Below are 12,562 nucleotides of genomic sequence, written 5' to 3' on the forward strand. Positions count from 1 at the left end.
GCTGATAGAGCAGCAGGGGGGAGCTTCTGAAGATCCGGATCCTTGAAAAGACACCACGCCGAGAGTTGGTGAGCTACCGGGAATGGGGGGGGGTGTGTGTGGAACTTATCTAAAGAAGAGGGTACTATATTATCTACATGGAAGCTGCTTCTGAAGAAGCAGAATGTTAGCCTTCTGGAATTGACTTTACGAAGGACATAACTATGGGGCAAAGCACTACCCAAAGATCCAAAGAAACAACTGAACTGTTAATGACATGGCACTTGTTGCTAGAGACTTTGAGAGGAATAAAAGAGCAACGGGAACATGCAGAGACAGCAGAGAGGGGTGGCTTCCCTGGGCTAGATTTGGAAAAAAAAAAAAAAAAAAGAAAAAAAGTGCACTGTTCCAAACCCCCTGTCACTAATGATTCTCCAGCACCGTTCAAGTCCGCGTTACCTGATGACTCGGATGAGGATGAGGGTCTGCAGCATTTTCCTGAAAAGTTACAAGGAAAAGGAGTGTGTGTACGTGTTGCCCCAAGATCAGATTAAAAACCATGAAAGATTCAAGCAAAATTAGACCTATGCAACGTAACAGCTATAGATCATTCAGGACGGAATGATGGGGATTCGTTGAAAGGGGCAGGTATCCCCCAACCCTTGGAAGAGACACTAATTGGCACACCGCAATTACAGGCGCGATTAGTTTCTGAAATCCGGAGGCAGTCAACAGACCTTGCATATCAAGCTATGATAGAGGTGCCTGAAACCAACAAAGCAGCCAAATCATTTGCAACTGTTAATCAGGGTCCCAATGAGAATTACATGCAATTTATTGACCATCTTCAAGAGGCCATCAATAAGCAGGTTGAAAACTTAGAAGCTAAGGACGCAGTAGTGTTGAAATTAGCAGTAGAGAATGCTAATGTTTGCTATCGATGTGTTATCTGCGAGTTTTGCAGTACATATTATGTGCTTCTGTGTATTGTGTCTCTGAAAATCAAGCAGCTTGTCAGGAATGTGAGTTAATTGTTTTACTGGTTGTTGTTAGAGTTGTTTCTTTGTGGTATTGATTGTATAAGTGCGCTGTAAAACCTTCTCCCCACTTTTCCCACTTGCGCTGCAAGTAGCCCTGTGCTTCCCCTCCCTCCCTCCCTCCCTCTTCTCATGGTTTTTACTTATGAGATGGGGTCGGAAATTACTGTTTTCAGTCATGTTCCTAAGAAATTGGTATTGGGAGGTGTTTTAAAACATAGGAAAGCACTTGGAAATATGAGGAAGGAAGATCTTGTGAAATATTATGATCAATGGTGGCTGCTGTGTAAGTTAGATGATTGGGAAAAGTGGCTGGAGGATAGAACCTTGAAGTATAATACTTTGTTGCAATTAATGTTGTTTTTAAGGCAAGAATAGCAGGACAAAATAAATCTCTACAAAAGATCATTAGATCATTGCAGACAGTTTTACAGGTGGAACGGTTTGAACTTCAACAAGCTGAGAGAGAATTAACTGATGACACACAGGTCACAGTAAGCTTGCTGAAGTCTGCAAGATGCTTTCCTCATTAACCTGTTTTCTTTGTGAGTCTCTGTTTAAGGATGTTGCAGTTTTAGTAGGTCTTTCTTGTGTGGTACAGTGAATTCACAGACTGTTAAATAATGAGAATCCAGGGACTCAAAATATGCATTTTGTGATAATACAGATGATCATGAGTAATTTAGTTCTTTACTGCATGAATGTGGTGGTAAAATTTTATGTGTAGTAGCTGTTATTTTTCATTCTAGCATGCTAGCTTTATTCCGGCATTCAGACTTGCGCAGCTCTGTGATAGGCTGTGTCTCATCTTGTCTCTTTAGTGTGCACAGTAGGTAAAGAATCCTGTTTTTGGGATAACAGTCGTAGCGCACCAAATGAGACACTAATAAAAGCCTTGCCCAGTCCAGCTTGCTGCGGCGGCAGGGGGGTGGGTGCCAATTGGGCTCCAGTGCACACTGACCTGTTTTGTCAGGGAGACCCAGCGGTACCTCCACCTGACTGAGCAGTAAGCAGTTCAAAGGTGCAATGCAAAAATCGAGATATTGTCTTGAATAAGTGTAACTGTGATCCGTCTGCATATTTGAACTTGGTATTTGGTTTTCATATCTGAGCTCAGTATTTTAGTTTGCATATATATATATTTGGTACGAAAAGAATTTTGTTTGGGGAGATAATTACAAAATGGGAACCGGTTCCGCTGCTAAAATACCACCTTGCTCCCCCTTAGCATGCATCGTTACACATTAGAGTAACTTTTGGGGAAGTATTCTGATAAAAGAAAACTTGAAACGATACTGTACTCGAATGTGGCTTAAATGTGGAATTCTGGGGTTTAGTGCTGTATTGCAATTAATGTTGTTCTGCAGAACTTTGGAAAAAAATGGGTGAAGTGTGGTACTGTAAGTTAATTTGCTAATTTTGAGACCAGAAAATAATTTAAATTGTTAAACTCTGATTCGCATTAAAAAAAAAAAAACAAACCAAAAAAACCCAAAACAAAGTAAAAAAAAAACCAAAAAAACAAACCACACGCACACAAAAAAAACCCCACAAAAACAGAAACAGAACAAACCCTAAATGCTATGATGGATGTGAACTTGGTATTGTATGAGGTTGTATTTAAAAGTTGCTAGAATATGAACTGATTTGGATCTAGGAAAATGGAATAATGGATTGATGTTTAATATACTGGTTTTTGACATCTGTAAATTTTAAAAGGTAAATGAAGCTAAGGAATGTAACTATTGCTGAGCTACTTGGAATTGCATATAAAGGGGAATGCATATGTGGTTGGAATGAAATGGAAAAACAAAAAAGCAGAATATCCCAGGCCTGTGTTTTACAGTTTGAATATAAATTTCAGGCCTGTGTCAAGCTGCAAGATAAACTCAGCTCATTGTAACCGAGGAGTTTACCAGAGCCTCCCACTTCGTACCAGCGATTACACCACCTGTGTGGCCTTGGCTACATCTAAACTGCAGCAAGAAGAGAAAGAAAAAAAAAAAAATATGGAAAAACCCGGTTGCCTGCTGCTAAGCAGAGAAAGGGTTGTTGGTGCTGTTTCTTTTTGCTTCAGTCTTGTTTCCTAAGTTTTGGCACATCTGGGGAGAGAGTTCATCATTTTACCTCCTTGCCGAAGTCAGTCTTTTCACACTGGTCAGCTTTGGGGGGTCAGAGTGCTCAGTGCTTCTCTGGGTCAGACTGGTACTGATTTGGGTGTGGAGTGGAGCCAGGCTGGTTTGATGTGGAGTTCGAACTGATTTGTTTTCATGCTGGGCTGGAGGTCTTGCCATCCCAGATGGGGGCAAGAGGGAGGTTTTATTACCCCCTGCCCCCCGCCCCCCCTTCCCCCCCCCCAGCAATGTTACTGCTAGAGAACTGTCATACTGCATGAAGGAGTCTGAGGGTAAAATTTAAAGGCATTGTCGGTGGATCCGTAGTTCTAATGAAGCTGGGAAATTAAACCAATTTTTTTTTTTTTTTTTAATAGACTTATTCTGTGGTAACTGGTTGTAAGAGACTTCTTAGTAAATTCACCGTGCTAGTCTTTGAGGTCATGGGAGAGAACGAATGAAAGGCCGTTTTTTGAGATCAATAGAATGCCAAATTTGGAACAAAGTTTTAATACGTGCATTCTTGTATTTGCCAGAAAGCCCTATACCTCTCTTGGGTCAAGATTTGTTAAGTAAATTGTAAACTCAAATAACATTTTCTGAAAATTCTGTTTAGTTGCATGTCCTACAAGAAGCTGCTTGTATGGTGCAGATCTGCTTGTGCAAGTGAGAAATCTCCAAGGAAATTTTGAATGCTGTATTTCCACTAGTATTAACAGCCAATGTTTCGATAAAGCAAACACTACACTGATAGATCTGAAACAGGACTTCAATCTGGTAAGGTAAAACAATATCCAGTAAATATGACAACCAAAATGGACTTAGAGACTTTGATGAATAAATTTATGACAACCTTACAGGCTGACTGCATTCGATTGGACTTGCAGATTTGTCTGTTTATAGCTAGAATATAGAAACAACCTGTGGCTATTGTGGGACTGTATGATGAGAATGCTAACAAACTGATATACCGATTGTTACTCTGATCAAGAAAAGCAGGGAATGAATTTAAGTCTTAATAGACCGTGATCCTTTTGTCATATATGTATCAGTTGTGAAATTTAATTCTGATTTTTTTATTTGCAATCTATGTCCTTGTAAATTGCACTAGCTGATTTTCTTAACAGCACAGCTTTTGGCATGCATAAATGTAAACTGCTGCAGAACCTGCAAGTCTTAAACATCAGGTCACAGACCATACTGGTCTGATCCTACATACTTGCACAGTTTTTGTTGATGGTTCTGGGAAGTCTCATAAAGCTGTAGTGGTCTGGCATGAAGATAACAATTGGCATCATTCTGTAAAAATTATTGAAGGTTCAAGCCAATTAGCAGAACTTGGCAAAGCTTTACATGACTTAGAGCTTTTTAAGGAGGAACCTCTAAATTTGATTTGTGATTCTGAGTACATAGATAAGGCCCAATGCACGTATCTGATTCTGAACTGTTTTGTTTTGTTTTTTTTTTTTTCTTTTAAAAACAAAAATGGGGGAGAAGTAGGGAAAACACCACAAACCCATTTATCAAAAGCCTTGTATGTGATGAATCACTTATATCTAAGTGGTGCAGCCCAAATTTGCCCTGTGATGGAACACTTTGCAAGTATGACCCAAAACCATGCTAAATCAGAAAGAACCTACATTAGTTACGGTCAAATCACTAGTTAATGGTCAATGGAAAAGGCCACATCAATTGATAACCTGGGGAAGAGGCTAAGCTTGTGTCTTTACCGATCAAGGGCCGCAATGGTTGCCGCCGCGAAATGTGAAACCTGTGTTATCTTCCTGACAATGATTGCTGCAGCTGCTGCGTTTTGGATGCCTGCACAGACAAAGACTAACATGTGGATTACTTTAGCCAACATGACTGACCAAGGACTCTACATGCCTAGCTATGGCGTCTCCGGAAAACCCATTCCACACATGCTTGGTTGGCATCCCCCTTGATGACTACAGCAGCATCACCCAACTGTTTCAAAATAGTGGTTGGTGCAAAGGCATTGCAGCGAACTGCAATAATACCAACATGGCACTTTGGATTAATTGCCTCCCGGAAGCGGATATTGAACCACAGGAACTGGAATTGCTGGCATCTATGCCCATGGACGCTTGTATCAACCTGGTTTGTGAAAAGTGTCAGAACAATATTCAAGAACATGAATGGATAAACTGCAAAATGTTAGTGCTACCCTTGGTGACTATAGAAATGAAACTCAATGGTGTAATGCCTCGCAGAAGAATCCAAGGGGTGTCGTTGATAACATGGGACAGCGACCCCATAACCTCCTGCATGGTGTATCCTTGATCTGTGGAGATAGAGCCTGGCCAGGAATTCCTTCTAATGCTGTTGGAGGACTGTGTATTTTGGGACTATTAACTCTCTTAATGCCCAATGTATCTATGATAATAGATCACAGAAGAGCAAGACGGGAAAAACACTTTTTTGCATGTATATGAGTCAAAATGTGATGATAATGTAGATTTTTGGGGACCAGGGTTAAGGGTTTTAGGATCTCTTGTATCTGGTGTTGGCACAGCTAAAGCTTTAAATACTTTAGAAAAATTAGGTTGCTGGCTAGTTAAGCAAACTAACAGAAATTCTAAGGCTTTAAGTGGACTTTTGTTAGATGTAGATTCTGTAAGACATGCTACACTGCAGAACAGAGCCGCAATAGACTTTTTGTTATTAGCTCAAGGACATGGGTATGAAGATTTTGATGGGATTTGTTAAATAAATTGTTTAGTGGTTGGGGGCTTTCAGGGTTGTTGTTATCAGTAGTGAAAACGGCACTGATTGTCTTGATGATTGTTGTGGTTGTGTTACTAATGTTGCCATGCATGATTTCTCTGCTGCAAAAGGCCCTGCAGCGGACAATGAAGGCAATTTTTTTAGCACAAATACAAAAAGGGGGAATTGTGGGACTACGGTAGGTCTGTGGATTCCCTGACCGAGGGCATGGGAACAGAAATTAGCCTTGAAGATATTAAGGCCTACCCATGAAAAAGATGGGAGTAAAGGAGTATCTGGAGATGTTAAGGATCTACTCGTGAGAGAGAATCACAGAATCACAGAATGTCAGGGATTGGAAGGGATCTCGAAAGATCATCTAGTCCAATCCCCCTGCCAGAGCAGGAACACCTAGATGAGGTTACACAGGAAGGTGTCCAGGCAGGTCTTGAATGTCTCCAGGGAAGGAGACTCCACAACCTCCCTGGGCAGCCTGTTCCAGTGTTCTGTTACCCTCACTGAGAAGAAGTTTCTTCTCAAATTTAAGTGGAACCTCTTGTGTTCCAGTTTGTACCCATTACCCCTTGTCCTATCATTGGTTGTCACCGAGAAGAGCCTGGCTCCATCCTCGTGACACTCACCTTTTATATATGTGTAAACATTAATGAGGTCACCCCTCAGTCTCCTCTTCTCAAAGCTAAAGAGACCCAGCTCCCTCAGCCTTTCCTCATAAGGGAGATGCTCCACTCCCTTAATCATCTTCGTTGCCCTGCATTGATGATAGCAAAAATAGCCAATGAGATGTTACTGCTGTAACTTGTAACCAATAGTGAAGAGACACATGAATTGGTAAAACTGTATAAAAATGCACTTGTGGCAATAAATGGCATCTACTACTTTCATCCTGGAAGAACTCGGTCTATGTCGTTTGTCCGTCTCAACCGCGACAGGGGTGGAACACATTATGGCATGCAGGAGAAAAGCAGTTCAGGGTTTCACAGGAATTATGGGATGTTTAGAGGAGGAACAAGTGTGAGAAAATAAAAGGGTAAGGGGCTTAAAAAGGCCAGTCATGTGTAAATAGTCTGCTGGTCAGTATGCTTGCCTGGCTATGCTGTATGCTTGATCAGTGCAGTCTGTCCTACCTTCTTATTAAATTCCTTTCTAACTCTTTCCTGGGTGAGCGGCTCAATATTTTATGTGCGTGTGTGTGTATGGAGGTGTGAGCGTCAGCAACTGGAGTCAGACCATGGGTTGGAGGGCCTGTGTATCTGTGGTGCCAGCAACTGGAGTGAATGTGGATGCATGAGTGAGTGTGTGACTGCTAGCGAAGATCAGGCCAGACTAACCTATGAATAGGCTAAGTGGCCTGGGAGCAAGGGGGTGAATGGGTCTCCAAGGGGCAGCCCTGGGTGTGAGAGTGTTTGTGTATCTCTAGGGGCGAGAGCACGTGGGGGTTGGCTATGGGAACAGAGGAGTCTTAAGTCAGCTCTGGATGTGATAGCAGAGGTGTATCTCTAGGGGCGAGAGCACGTGGGGGTTGGCTATGGGAACAGAGGAGTCTTAGTCAGCTCTGGATGTGATAGCACAGGTGTATCTCTAGGGATGAGAGCACAGAAGAGTCCTGGAAAGTCCTGGCAAGTTTGTTTCTGTGTATGTACTTGTGATAGGCTGTATCAGCCACTGGAGTAGGGCTGTGGCCTTAGGGGCTCATATGTCCAGGTGCCAGCAATTAGGGAAACTGGGATCCAGGGGAAGCTACTGAGCAAACTAAGCATCTGAGATCAGTTCCTGGAGGGATCCACCTTGTACATACATGCATATGTATACATTCTCAGCCAGAGAGGGGAGCAGGATGAGATTTGTTGGTGCTGTGTTCATGTGAATGCTCTGAGTGTCTGTCTGCGATCTGTGGGGCTGGCCATGTGTATGCGTATATACATACATATATATATATATATATGTATATATGTATATATGTAGTTCTCCTGGTTTTGTTAAAAACAAGTTTCTCTATTAGTGAATTTGTCTGTCAGCTAAAGCTTTCATATTAGCTGCATTTTCCTGAAGAGCCAGATAAATGTTTTGCTAGACAGAGCAATGGAATGCGAGATTGTCACGGAGGCACCCCGAGGCTAGTTTAAGGGACAACAGGGTCCAAAACAACTTTTATTAAACACGTGAGAAACAGGGTTTTAGCACCCCAAAAGTGACTTAAATACAGGTTCGGATATCAGTTGAGGAAAATTATGAAGGGGCAGCAACTAATACAACAGGCGGTCCACAGAGTGCATGCACGTGGCTTCACCCAAAACAATGCCGGAACCGTCTCTGAGTCCCGGAGGAGTACACACTTGCCTGAACACGGTGCGGGATTATTCTTAAAGAGATCCAGGTACTCGTAGTGAGTATGGAAAGTGTACGCTCGCGATTCCGCGAGGGTAAATTTATAATACACTCGCAATCCTGCGAGGGTTAATTTACTTACACGTGCAAATGTGCACCCAATATTACACGTGCTTATATGGAAGCACGGGAGGAAAATACACTCGCGATTGTGTGAGGAAATAATTTAAAGTATGCGTGCAAATGTGCACGGAAAGTTACTCATGCAAATGTGCACGGAAAGTTACTCGTGCTTGTATTAAACACGGAAAGTTACACGTGCATATGTGCACGGAAAGGATAAATACACTCGCAATTATGCGAGGATTAATTTTACACGTGCTTATATTAAGCACGGGAAGTTACACGTGCAAATGTGCATGGAAAGTATAAATATACTCGCAATCCTGTGAGAAGTTTTATTCACACACGTGGCGGCAAGGCAAGCGGAGTCTCCATCCCGGGGGGGGGGGGGGGGGGGCTCTCGGCGTCAGCATCTTGCTCGTGCTCCGAGAGACCTGCGACAATGGGCTGAGTCTCGACGAGAGTCCCGTTTTTTATAGGCTGATCAGACCTGACTGTAGGCATTCTAGAAGCTTCTCTGCACCCCCACACCGGCTGTGGGGTGCCCCTGAAGCCTCCAAACATCCCCCACACTGGTCGCAGGCACCCAGCGGCTCACTGGCGCCTCGGCACTCCCTTCTCCTAATGGCCCTGGCCAGGGTGCTCTGGGGCCAAACAAAAGAAGCTGTTTCCTACTCCTTCCATACTGAAGGAGGTGGGGGGAGAGAGGGGGGTTTGCATTCTGCCACACAGACACTTAGAATTCAGGCTGCAGTTAATAAGCAAAGTGGGCATGTAGGTCACAGGATTTGGCGTGCTCCAGCGTACCCTTCACATTGCTGCTGAGACAAATCAAATCCTTCCTAAAGGACTAGCTCATTGACTACTGAGAGCAGAGGAAAGGATGATCTAACTTATTCCTGGTGGAATTAATCATCGGCTACATGGGAAAACAGAAAGACCTAGGGGAGTGAACCAGGAGATCCTGAACTTTGCTTAGCTGTTTATAACATTGTGAACAACAAGTTAACTATGAGCCAGCAATGTGCCCTTGTGGCCAAGAAGGCCAATGGTATCCTGGGATGCATTAGGAAGAGTGTGACTAGCAGGTCGAGGGAGGTTATCCCCCCCCCCTACACTGACCTGGTGAGAACACATCTGGAGTACTGAGTCCAGTTCTGGGCTCCCCAGTTTAAGAGAGCCATAAAGATGATTAGGGGTCTGGAGCATTTTTCTTATGAGGAAAGACTGAGAGAGCTGGGTCTTCTCAGCCTAGAGAAGGCTGAGAGGGGACCTTATTTATTATTATAAATATCACAAGGATGGGTGTCAAGAGGGTAGGACCAGACTCTTTTCAATAGTGCCCAATGATAGGATGAGGGGCAACAGGCATAGACTGAAATATAGGAGGTTCCATCTGAATATGAGGAGAAAGTTCTTTACTTTGAGGGTGCCAGAGCGCTGGAACAGGCTGCCCAGAGAGGCAAAAAACCCACCTTCTTCAAAACCCACCTGGACACATTCCTGTGCAATGTGCTCTAGGTGAACCTGCTTTAACAGGTGGGTTGGACTAGATGATCTCCAGAGGTCCCTTCCAACTCCAACCATTCTGTGATTCTATGAACTTCCTGAAGGACAAAGTCAATGGGAATTTAACAATTTTGTTTACGTCTTACAAGTTGGGCTATGGTAGGCTGAAAGTGGCTAATATTTCAAATAAAGAGATTAAACAGCTGTTTATCATCATCTTCTGCCCATCTGGCAATGTTTTTGCTAGTGATTACTCTTCATGCAAAAATTAAATCCTCTGATTATAAAGCAGCTATCACTTGGGTGTTTTTTTTTTTTCTTAATATAGTGGTAATTCCAACATTTCTATTGCAAAAGATACTGCAGCCAGAGAGGAGACACAGCAGGAAATTTTATCGTGCTTAAAACATTACTCTTTTTTTTTTTTTTTATCTGTCTTGCAGAAAAGTAGTTAAGAAAACAGTTGGCAATTATATTCAGCATAAGAGCTCACAGTTTCATGTGATTTATGAAGCAAAAAATCAAAGAGACTGGTAGGTTAGCCAATCAGTATTCCTGGCTTCCCATACTTTCCCAAATGTGTCAGCACAGTCCAGCAAACCCTCTGTCAAACGTGATGATTACAAAACAGTTGATGGGGACCTAGAGATGACAGCTGCTCTGCCTGATGCCGCAATGATTATACACATACTGGGTTTGCATGCAATGAATAAGACTGCAGCCATAATTTTAAACATGGATAATTTATCTCTTTGTCTAGCATCTCCTCAGGCAAAGGCACAATTTATTTTCGACGTGGTTTCCAACTACCTTAAGATGACACTTCAGGTCACCATAAACTGAGCAGCTTATAAAATAACTTGTCTCAAATGAAGTAGATGGCAACCACTGTACTAGGTATAAGCACTGAATATATCATTACTATTTTTATACTTTGAGACATGCAATGTTCTGATTCAGATATATTCACAATTAATTGATCCCTGAAATCCAACACAAGTATGGATAGAAAATTTGCCTTAATATATATAGCAAAAGCTTGTCTCAGTTCTAGCAAAATGCTCTCTGGGCCTACAGGCCCTTCAACTTTCATCTCCGCCATGCAGGCTGGGATGTTGCAATAATTAATCCTGTTACAAGTCAGACTCATTCCTGCCTCCCTTCTACTCCTAGCAACTTTCCTAATTGCCCTGAATAATCATAGAAACTAAGAATTATAGAATAGTTTGGGTTGGAAGGGACCTCCAAAGGTCATCTAGTCTAACTCCCCTGCAACAAGCAGGGATGTATTCAAATACATCAGGTTGCTCAGAGCCCCATCCAACCTGGACTTGAATGTTTCCAGGGATGAGGCATCCACCATCTCTCTGGGCAACCCGTTGCAGTATTTTACCACCCACACTGTAAAAAATTTCTTCTTCATGTCTGACCTGAATCTCCCCTCTTTTAGTTTAAAACCATTGCCCCTTGTCCTGTTGTAACATGCCCTGCTAAAAAGCCTGTCCCCATCTTTCTTATTGGTGTCCTTTTAAGTACTGAAAGGCCACAATAAGGCCTCCCTGGAGCCTTCTCCTCTCCAGGCTGAACAACCCCAACTCCCTCAGCCTTTCCTCATAGGAGAGGTGTTCCATCTCTCTGATCATCTTGGTGGCCCTCCTCTGGACCCTCTCCAATAGGTTCATGTCTGTCCTGGACTGAGGGCTCCAGAGCTGGATGCAGTACTCCAGGTGGGGCCTCAGTGGAGAATCACCTCCCTTGACCTGCTGGCCACACTCCTTTTGATGCAGCCAAAGATACAATTGGCCTTCTGGGTTGCAAGCTCACATTGCTGGCTCATGTCCAATCTTCCATCCACCAGCACCCTCAAGTCCTTCTCCACAGGGCTGTTCTCAATCCCTTCATCTCCCAACCTGTATTGATACCGAAGGTTGCTCCGACCTGGGTGCAGGACCTTGCACTTGACCTTGTTGAACCTCATGAGGTTCTCATGAGCCCACTTCTTGAGCTTGTCAAGGTCCCTCTAGATGGCATCCCATCCCTCAGGTGTGTCAAGTGCACCACTCAGCTTGGTGTCATCCGTAAACTTCCTGAGGGTGCACTCGATTCCAGTGTTTATGTCACTGATGAAGATATCAAGCAGCACTGGGCCCAGTATGGACCCCTGAGGGACACCACTTGTCACTGGTGTCCATCCAGACATTGAGCCATTGACCACTACTCTCTAGGTGTGGCCATCCAGCCAGTCCCTCATCTACCGAACAGTCCACCCATCAAATCCATATATCTCCAATTTCGAGAGAAGGATGTTGTGAGGGACCGTGTCAAAGGCTTTGTAGTGGCAGAGCCCCCCCCCGCCCCAGGGGGATGGGGTTGTCGCCAGCCTGGCTGAGAGGTGAAGCCAGAGACAAAAGAGACTAAAGGAGCACCATTAGAAGGTAATAATGAGTGAGCAATCGCCGGACACATGCGTGCAGAGCGCGTGGACAGTACATGCAGCCTATCATGTTATTGTATAACACGAGTTACAACCAATCACATTGTTGTAAGGCGCGTGGACAGGGCAGCTTTGCTATAAAGCTAGCCCGGTCCGACAATAAAGCGAACTCTGTGAACATCATATTGGTGTGTCAGGTTCCGTGGCTCGCATGGATAAAGCAACACTTTGGTGACCCCGACGTGATACTTCGTATCGAAGCAAGATCGCCGGAAGTGAAGACGCGAGGACGC

This window comes from Patagioenas fasciata, chromosome W (genome assembly GCF_037038585.1).
Source record: "Patagioenas fasciata isolate bPatFas1 chromosome W, bPatFas1.hap1, whole genome shotgun sequence".
In the NCBI taxonomy this organism is placed as follows: domain Eukaryota; kingdom Metazoa; phylum Chordata; class Aves; order Columbiformes; family Columbidae; genus Patagioenas; species Patagioenas fasciata.